The sequence below is a fragment of the Neltuma alba genome, unplaced genomic scaffold, assembly GCF_004799145.2.
Source record: "Neltuma alba isolate B1F8T4 unplaced genomic scaffold, ASM479914v2 tig00010082_pilon, whole genome shotgun sequence".
In the NCBI taxonomy this organism is placed as follows: Eukaryota; Viridiplantae; Streptophyta; class Magnoliopsida; order Fabales; family Fabaceae; genus Neltuma; species Neltuma alba.
Window position 1 is genome coordinate 197,147 of NW_021635040.1, and position 9,054 is coordinate 206,200.

Consider the following 9,054-nt stretch of genomic DNA (forward strand, 5'->3'; position numbering starts at 1 on the left):
ATTTGAGAAATGAATTGCTGCAATGATCGAACAAATGATTAATAAAAGATGAAATATGAATACAGTGATCTGCAAGTGAGGTATACATGGTTGATAGAATAAATGATCAAAAATTGGTTTCAAAGAAACCTTTTATAGTGAAGTACACAGAATAGATGATGATCAATTAATGAGTTATTGATTAAGTGATCGATAAGTGAATGTTGAAAGTTGTTTTCAGAAAAGATTAGAGAAAGACTTTGATCAATCAAGTGATGTAAAAAGAAGATGCAAAAATCATGATGATTGATCATTTAATTGATAATGGAATGATCGATCAATTGATTGATCATGGATAGTGGAAAACCTGATTCAGCAAAGGAGCATAGAATACCTTGATAGAACATTATTGATTATCCGGAATGATCGAATATATTAGCAATAAAACAGTGATTGATAATAAGAGAACTATTCAATATAGTAAATAAGTGAGGAGACTTTACCAGTTATCTGAGTTCACATCAATTAATGCTTGATCAATCAGGCGATTGATAAAGGCTGTGTTATACTCACCAATGTTTTGTGGCTTTTTTTAATAGTTAATCGAACAGGAGATTATCAATCAATTGATTGATAATTTGCTGCATCCTTTTATACTCAACAGTATTATCAATGATCAATAAATTGATCGATCAATACATAAAACTTAAGTTATTTAACACATTATCAATCAAGTTCAATGTTAAGTGATTAAGATAGAAGTAGCAGTTATCTGACAATTGATCGATTAACCATTGATCGATTAGTTGATCGATCAACTTAATGATTTCACAGAGAAATAGAAACACTTAAATTGTTATCATCAAAACTTATAATCTAACACAATATATAAAACCTTTTTAGTAAATGCTATAAGTTATTTATTAATTTTTCATTACTATTCATATTTATTTTTTATATGTTAATGTAATAATTTATACACTTATTTTATAAACGTTTAATTATTTCTGTATTGATTTGAATAATTGTTTAACATTAAGTATTTATGAATAATTTCATTCTGTTGTACTTTGCATATTGATTTGTAGTTATAATAATTATTCATATAAAATTTGTAATAATTTATTTGTTACATAATTATTTAATAGTTAAATTATTTAATAATTTTGATTTTGTAATTAATTGATTAAATTAGATATTAATGAATTTGTGATTCTATATTTTATTAATATATAGCTATAATTATGTCCTAACGTCATGGCAAGGCACCTATGGGATATTTAAAGCCATCTCATCAAGGTCAAGATCGAGCTTATGATAAGGGCCCTTCATTACCCCATGATAATAACGATGATGAGCAGAGCATAGATATCAATTTAGATTTAGATGTTTTTGACGTAGAGATTATTTGACAAGTAAAGAGTTTTATCGATGAAGATGTGGAGAGGGAGCGGAATGTCCCTCATCATTCTGATAAGTGTCATGTTTTACAGATATTCTCCAGTCCAAATTTATGTTTTTGTGGTTTTTAATTGTGTAATTTGGGTTAAGATAGAGGTTATTGTGTATCAAGGGTATAAGAGTCAATTGTGTGCTTTTATATGATAATTCATGAGTTTTATTCATTCATTGGCTTTTATGTATCCCATATACCCTGGAATAGATGACTATAAACTTAATTTGAATATTATAGGTGATTAGAGGATTGAAGGAACATTGGAAGAAGGTTCTGCCTCATTTCGCCGCAACCAACTATTATATTCATCGCGACGAACTTTCATTATAAAGGAAACAGCATCACTTATTCATACGGCATCATTTTAACTTCACCGCAATGAACAGCTTCCTTTATTATGGTGAAAAAGTGAAATTTCCAGATTTAATTCCAGAACACGTGCCAGATTCGTCATTCTGGATTTTTCAGTCTTGGCTCTGTTTTCTCCATCCAGAGCTCTCTCATTTCATCTCTCCTCACCTCCCTACCATTCTCTGCCATCAATTCATCATTTATATCCCAATTCTTCTATTTTCTACTGATTATTCTCCTCCATTTCCCTTCAGATCATTGATGTTATGGCCATGAAAGTTGCAGAGCTTGGTGAAGCTGTGATTTCAGTCATGAGAGGCTTGATCTTCAGTCCTTGATATTTGTCACATTCCAAAAATGATCACCTGGCTATAAAGGATTAAAAATTGGGATGAGGATCAATGTAGGAACTAGGTAGGGAGATGAAACAACTTTTGATATGAAACCCCGATAAGGTCCAGACTGGCATTTTCGTAACAATTGGTCTAGGAAGGGCAAAACAGGAAAATTTGACAAAAATTCTAAAAAATTTCTAAAAAATAGAAAAGGTGTAATTGTATTTTTTGGAAACTCATTTGAGGCCTAAAAGGTGAAATTTTGGAGAAAGTAAATTATTATGGAATTTCTTGTAAATAGAGGTTTTTCGGGAAATTATTAGAAAATTGAAGAAAAATAATTATATTAAATAGCAATAAATTTAGGAGAAAGATGGATAATTCATCTAAATATTTATTTGAATTTATAAAATTAGTTTTAGACCTTGTGAGTTTAGGAATTAATTTTAGGAAATTTATGTCTCTCAGATTTACCGATAAAGGCCTAATCGAAGAAAATTCAAAATAAATATTTAGAGGTGGCAAAAAATTATAAAAATTTTCAGATAATATTTTCATATTAAAAGGTGAATTATCATGGAGAGAAATAAATTTTTAGAGGTCTGAAAAAAATTATGGAAGGTTAGTAGTGAATAGTGACTGATAAAGTCTCAAATTGGTTTAGGATAGTGATTTGGTTTGTGGGCCATCTTTTTGGACCAGCCCAAACCATTTGTGGGACCCACAATGGACCCAAGAAGGGCCCAAATTCATGCACTTCCAAGATCCTCCAATTTTAATTAAATAAAAAGTGAAAATAGGAGATAATTGGTTGGAAATATCTACTAAAGGGACACTTGTGCAAATCTGATCATTTCACACACTTGATGGCTGCAACATACACCTTATTAGGTGTCCTAGTTTAGTCTAATCAGGGGGAAAGAGGGCAGACTTGAATTTTCTATAAATAACCCTTGAAAATACCAAGAAAAATGTTAGAAAATTGGGAAAAATAGGGGAGACTCTACCACTATTCATCTAGCCCCTTTACTCGAAAATCTTGAGGTGTTTTAGGCAAGAAATCATCCAACATACACCAGGGAAATATTAAGGCATTGTGAGGAGGAACCAAAAGGAAGCTTTGTTCTTGAAGTAACCAATTGGATAAGTGTTAAAGAGGGAATGATTCATCCGATGGTAAGGGCAAGGAAATGATTTTGGGATAGAGGAGCATTTGGAAATTGATGTTATTATGTTATGTTGTGTAATGTATTAATGAACTTTATGTTGAAAATGTAATGGATTATGAATGATATGTAATGAAAATTATGTTTGTATGATATGCCCTTATGCTAAAATTATGAATGATGCAATATTAAAAGAGTGTAGGAACAAGAAAAATGAGAGATGAATAAAAGAAAGTGATATTAGGGGATAAAATCTCCCTAAATAGTGCCAATCTTGTGGTACATGAAATGATGAGCAATTGTTGGAATTTGGGCATGAACTCCTACAAGCTTATAGATCTCATTTTTAGTTTTAAATCAAGTGGTAAAACATTAAAATTGGAGTTTTGTGCTAAGAGTTATGCCTTTTCAAAGTTGGCCAAAAATATTGGAAATTGAAAAATTGACCAAATAAACAATGCAATTTGTTGAATTTTCTAGGGATGTTCTGGATGGAATTGAGTCCAATAAATATTTTTCCTCCATAGAACTCTTAGCAAGCTTTGTATGAAAATTAAAACCACTTTGTTTTGATCTTCCTAGAATTAGTTATGAATTTTTAAAGTTGACTCATTTTCGGATGAATAGTGTACGAACAGAATTAAAGTTGAAATTTTAAAGTTGAAATTTTTCATCCGGTAACACTACGAAACACGTTATAACAGTTCCAATTGACGTGTAATAGGTTATAAAGAGAGGTGTGACACTTTTTGGTATCAGAACAAAGGTTTTGGCTCTGTTTCTGTACACTGTGTTTACTATTATGTACTGTGCATAATGATTGATATTGTGAATAGTGTTTAGTAGTTGCACTGTTCTGACTGTTATTATTGAACCTGGATTGTAATTGTTTGATTGAATGCTTCTAGTTGGGATTATATCTAGTGTGGATTGGTATATTATAGATTGAGTTGAGTGTAGGGAGTTATGGCTTGCTATGGCAGTGACTCCGGGGAAACAGTAAACCAGAGGATGCCGGGGGAATCGTACCCAGACTGGTACCACCCACATGTTTTTGACCCCAATGATTCGACTCCACCACCCAGATATTACCAGCCTCTTTGAGCGATAGAGGATATATATATATTCAGAAGAGGACCACAATGACCTAGTCAGGTTAGAGAAAGGTGATGCTTAGAGCACCACAAGACTCCAGCCATATCCGGATGAGGCGGGTCCTAGTGCCGTTAGGGCAATGCCTATCCGAATGGTAAAACTAGAGTAGATTAAGGCCAAGGATCTACCAATCAAGAAGAAACCTCTGTTAGTAAAGAAGGTATTTAAAGATCATAACAGTCTCTTCCAGGAATTTATTGAACTCGGTAGAGACATAGATTCGACCCAGAATCAGTACGTTACGGTCTATTAGGACTACTTCTACTACGTGAGATTACTACATAACGAAGTAGTCGAGGAGGGTCAGTATGTAGATGATGCCTTATGGTGCCGGGTGTCACTAGAGACATTACCTACCACCCGAGTTTGGTAGACACAAATCCTACGGCTATGCAAATCCTCTATGCCTAGTGATTTTGATCAGCTGCTAGATGACCTAGAACTTTTTATAGTTACTCTGTTTCCCTCTTCCTCTGCTGGGTTATAAACATAGGATGATTGTATACTATGCTAACTGTGGTAGGTTGTAACCTTACTTTTTAATAGCTGTGCTGGTGTGTATATAAACTGAAAAGGTAATACAAATAGTGTTTATGAAAATTGATGATTCTGCTTCTCTTGTTGTTGAGCCGAAAACACCAAAATGATAAGAGGAAGGCGAGGATCAAGAGGTAGGAGGCCTAGTATAAGGGGAGAGTCATCAAGACCCATTATTGATCTGATTGAGTGGATAACGAAGAGGTTAGAGGAACAGCAAAGGAATATGGCTAAGATACAAGCCACACAAGTTAGGCAAGAACAACAGAGGCATGCTACTATAGCTACAGCAGTAGCGACAGCACTGGTACTGTTATAGCAACCCAACCAAGGAATAGCAAGGACAGTCTAGCCCATACCACCACAGCAACCATAAGAACCTGCTCCTGTCAGACCTCAACCTGTTGCAGAACCTGATACGCTGTAGTAGTGGATTGTTAAGTTTAGTAAACACAACCCTCTTGTTTTCGAAGGAACTTTTGATGTACAAGTGGCTGAGGATTGGATAACTCGACTGGAAAAGATTTTCAACATCCTAGAATGTCTATCTGAGATAAAGGCTCATATGGCAATTTACAAATTAGAAGGGGAAGCAAACAGATGGTGGAAAAACACCGAGTTGGTCCTTCAGGCCAATAAAACTCAAGTCACGTGGGAAGTGTTCAAGGATAAATTTTTCCTAAAATATTTTTCCCGATCTATGAGGGATAAGACAGAAGCAGAGTTCCTCACTATAAGACAAGCAGTGAATGAACCTTTCAACGAGTACTTGGCAGGGTACATTAAGTTATCCAGGTACTCTACTTATCTCCAACACATGAATGCACATGAATGATGAACGATGGTTCACGGAGAAAATGATTAAGGGGTTGAAGCCTGAGTTAAGAGAGAAGGTAGTCCTGAGACAATTAGAAGTTTTCAACGAGGCAGTGAAAGTCTGCTGTATCACCAAGAATAGCCAAAATCATGCTGAGTTGGCTAGAGCAACCCTGTGAGTTGAAAGGCCAGGGGTAAGAACGGGTCAGGAAGGTACTTCCTTCAACGGTAACTATCACATCTTACTATTATATTGACTTAGGTTCCTTTCAAAACCATTTTAGACCACATTGGATGGTCTTGGGCTCACTTTTTACCACAAAAACGCTAAATTTATGATTTTTACTGTACATCGAGTAAAAATCCAGTTTTTTGGGGCCCAACTTCAAAATTCAAAACTTATTCCACAAAAATCTAATTAGGGTGGTTCAAAATTCTAATTAAAGCTCTTTAAGTCCTCTTTCAAGGAAAAATAATCTCATTATCCAATTCCTTATGAAAAAGCATCAGGTTTTTGAGAAATGCTGCACTGCCCATTTGCCAAAAACCCTTTTTCCCAGATTCTGACCTTTAACTTTGAAAAATCATTATAAATCGTATACTGGGCCATTTTTAACGTGTTAGCTATCTAATTGAAGCTCAGGACGTTATCTTTCATCATACCAAATTTCGTGACTAAACACATTCGGGAGGATAATCAAAAACTCACGTGAACCAGATAGTGTCAGTGTGTTTACAACATTGTTAGTATAATATGTACATAACCAAAATGAGTTCACAAATTTTTGTGGCTAAACCCCACAAATTAGCCTTCAATCTGCAGCTTTCCCTTGGAGGATTCAGGCCTTAAAATTTTAGGTTACATTTATGGAATGAGATTTCATTGAAATCCCAATAGCAAATTAACCAACTATAGCACCAACAAGCATCATCAACATGCACAATTATATTAACTACTATTGGTGAACTAGCATGCTTATCATTTGGCAAACTCAAACATGCAAAGACCAAAGCAAGAAAGTGCAAAGAACAGCCACAATATAATCAAGAAAGTCCAACCACATAATAGCAATTAATCATGCAATAATCAATAATGCTAAGTTAGTATTAGTAGCTAGGTTTAACTTGCTACCTTGCTCCAAAAGCTTTAGCTTTCTTTCCTTCTCCTCTTTTCTTCACAAATATCAAACCCTAACAATGCAATCCATCAAAAAGGGCAGCAAGAATCATTAACCAACAAAGAAAAAGTAAGAACATAAATAAAAAATGACTCTTGATCCATAAAGCTCCCTCCTTTGTTCACCATTTTTGGACATGTTTCTCTTTAACCCTAAAAATCACTTCTTGACTCATTCCTACATGGTTTTTCATGTAGATTCCAAATATGTGCTTAGATATAGAAAAGTAAATCTCCTTCTTTCAGCTAGCCTTGACTGAACCAAAGAGGGTTTTGACCCAAAAATTTACAACTTTGCTTTAAAGCTTCCAACACTTGTTCCTTTTAGTTTATCCTACACCATTTCTCATTTTAAGCATCATGGAAGCCTTAAAATATTAAAAAAACCCATCTTAGGGTTCATTCATTAGCTTGACCGAAAAGAATACTCAAAGAAACAACCATAAAATATGCTTTAAAACAACCTATAATCACTTGCAAACACTAGGAACTAGCTTGTGTTGTTGTGTCTTAACAAGTGTGATGAACAAAACTCCCTTCCCCTCTAAATAATCAGTTTGGTCAGCATCAAAAGAGAGAGGAGACAGATTTTTTAACCATAAAAGAGAAAGAAAACAAAGCAAGAACACATCTAGAGCCAAGAACTCACCTTGAACCTTGATTGTATGACCAAAGATGCAAGCTTTCTCTTGTTTTTCTCTCAAAGCTCTCTCTTTTCTCTCCCTTTCCTCCTTGGCCGAAGCTTACATCTGAAAATAGGGGAGAGAAGAGCTTGTTTAATGGTTCAAAATATCTCAACCACCATCTTTAATGAGAGTCCAGGTGTCATTACCCCCCTTAATCTTGATTTCTCTTTTTTAATTAACAAAAATCCAAAAGAATTTAATTACCAAAGTAAAAATCCTCTCCATTTGAGGAGTGACACTTGGCAAGTTCAAATCCTCTCCATCAAGAGCTTGACACATGGCTCAATATGATCCCTTTGATTTGCAAGACACTAATCTTACTTTATCAGTGTACTTTGGCTCTGAGTTTAACTTCTTTTCTATAATTACAGTAGCTTGGCCTCTGTAATTATTTTCTGTCAGATCCTTAATTTAATCTCCTCATTTTTATCTTTCCAAATTGCCCTCTTTGCCTCAAAATTAATTTCCTAATAATTAAATAAAAAGGAAATTTAATTTCTCTCTCTTTAGGGATTTTTCCACTTTTCACCATTATTTGGAAAAATCTTGGATACTTGAGGGTCTTGATTTAATTCCATAATCCCTTAAAATTCCTTGGGGTCTCGTAGGAATTTTCTTGGAATTTGATTCCCCTTAAAAATATTTGTTTGGAATTTTCCAAATAAAATCCCTTAATTAGCCTAAATCACCCTTAAATTCTCTTATAAATTATATAAGGGTAATTTGGTCATAAAACCAACTTTATAATTTCATATAACTCTCAAAGGATTTTATCCTCATTTTTCCTTAATTTTCTAAGGCTTAGAAATATTTTTCCTTATTTAAATTTTGACCAATTTTCCTTAATTAGTCAAATCTCTATGGTTGGCTTGGAAAATTACTGGAATTATTTTCCACCAAAATTCTCCTTATTATTTTTAATCCTCAATAATTTGAGAATATTTCTTATTTCTAATTATCATAATGCTGGATGTGACATTTCTCCCCCCTAAATAAATTTTGTCCTCGAAATTTAAAGCATACCTTAATGGAAAAGCTCAGGGTACTTTTCCTTCATCTTAGTTTCCATCTCCCATGTAGCTTCTTCAGAGAAAAGACCCTTTCAGACCACTTTGACCAGGGGAATCTGCTTGTTCCTTAGCTGTTTGGCCTTCTGATCAATGATTCGTTCTGGTTTAACCTCAAAAGATAGATTATCCCGAAGCGTAATGTCATCATAGCTTCTGACATGCGTTGGATCTGGATAGTACTTCTTCAGTTGGACGACGTGGAAAACATCATGAATCTGGCTTAACTTCATGGGAAGAGCCAACTTGTAGGCCACTGGTCCAGCTTTGGATAAAATCTGGAATGGTCCAACATACTTCGGACTGAGCTTCTTAGTCTTTAGAGATCG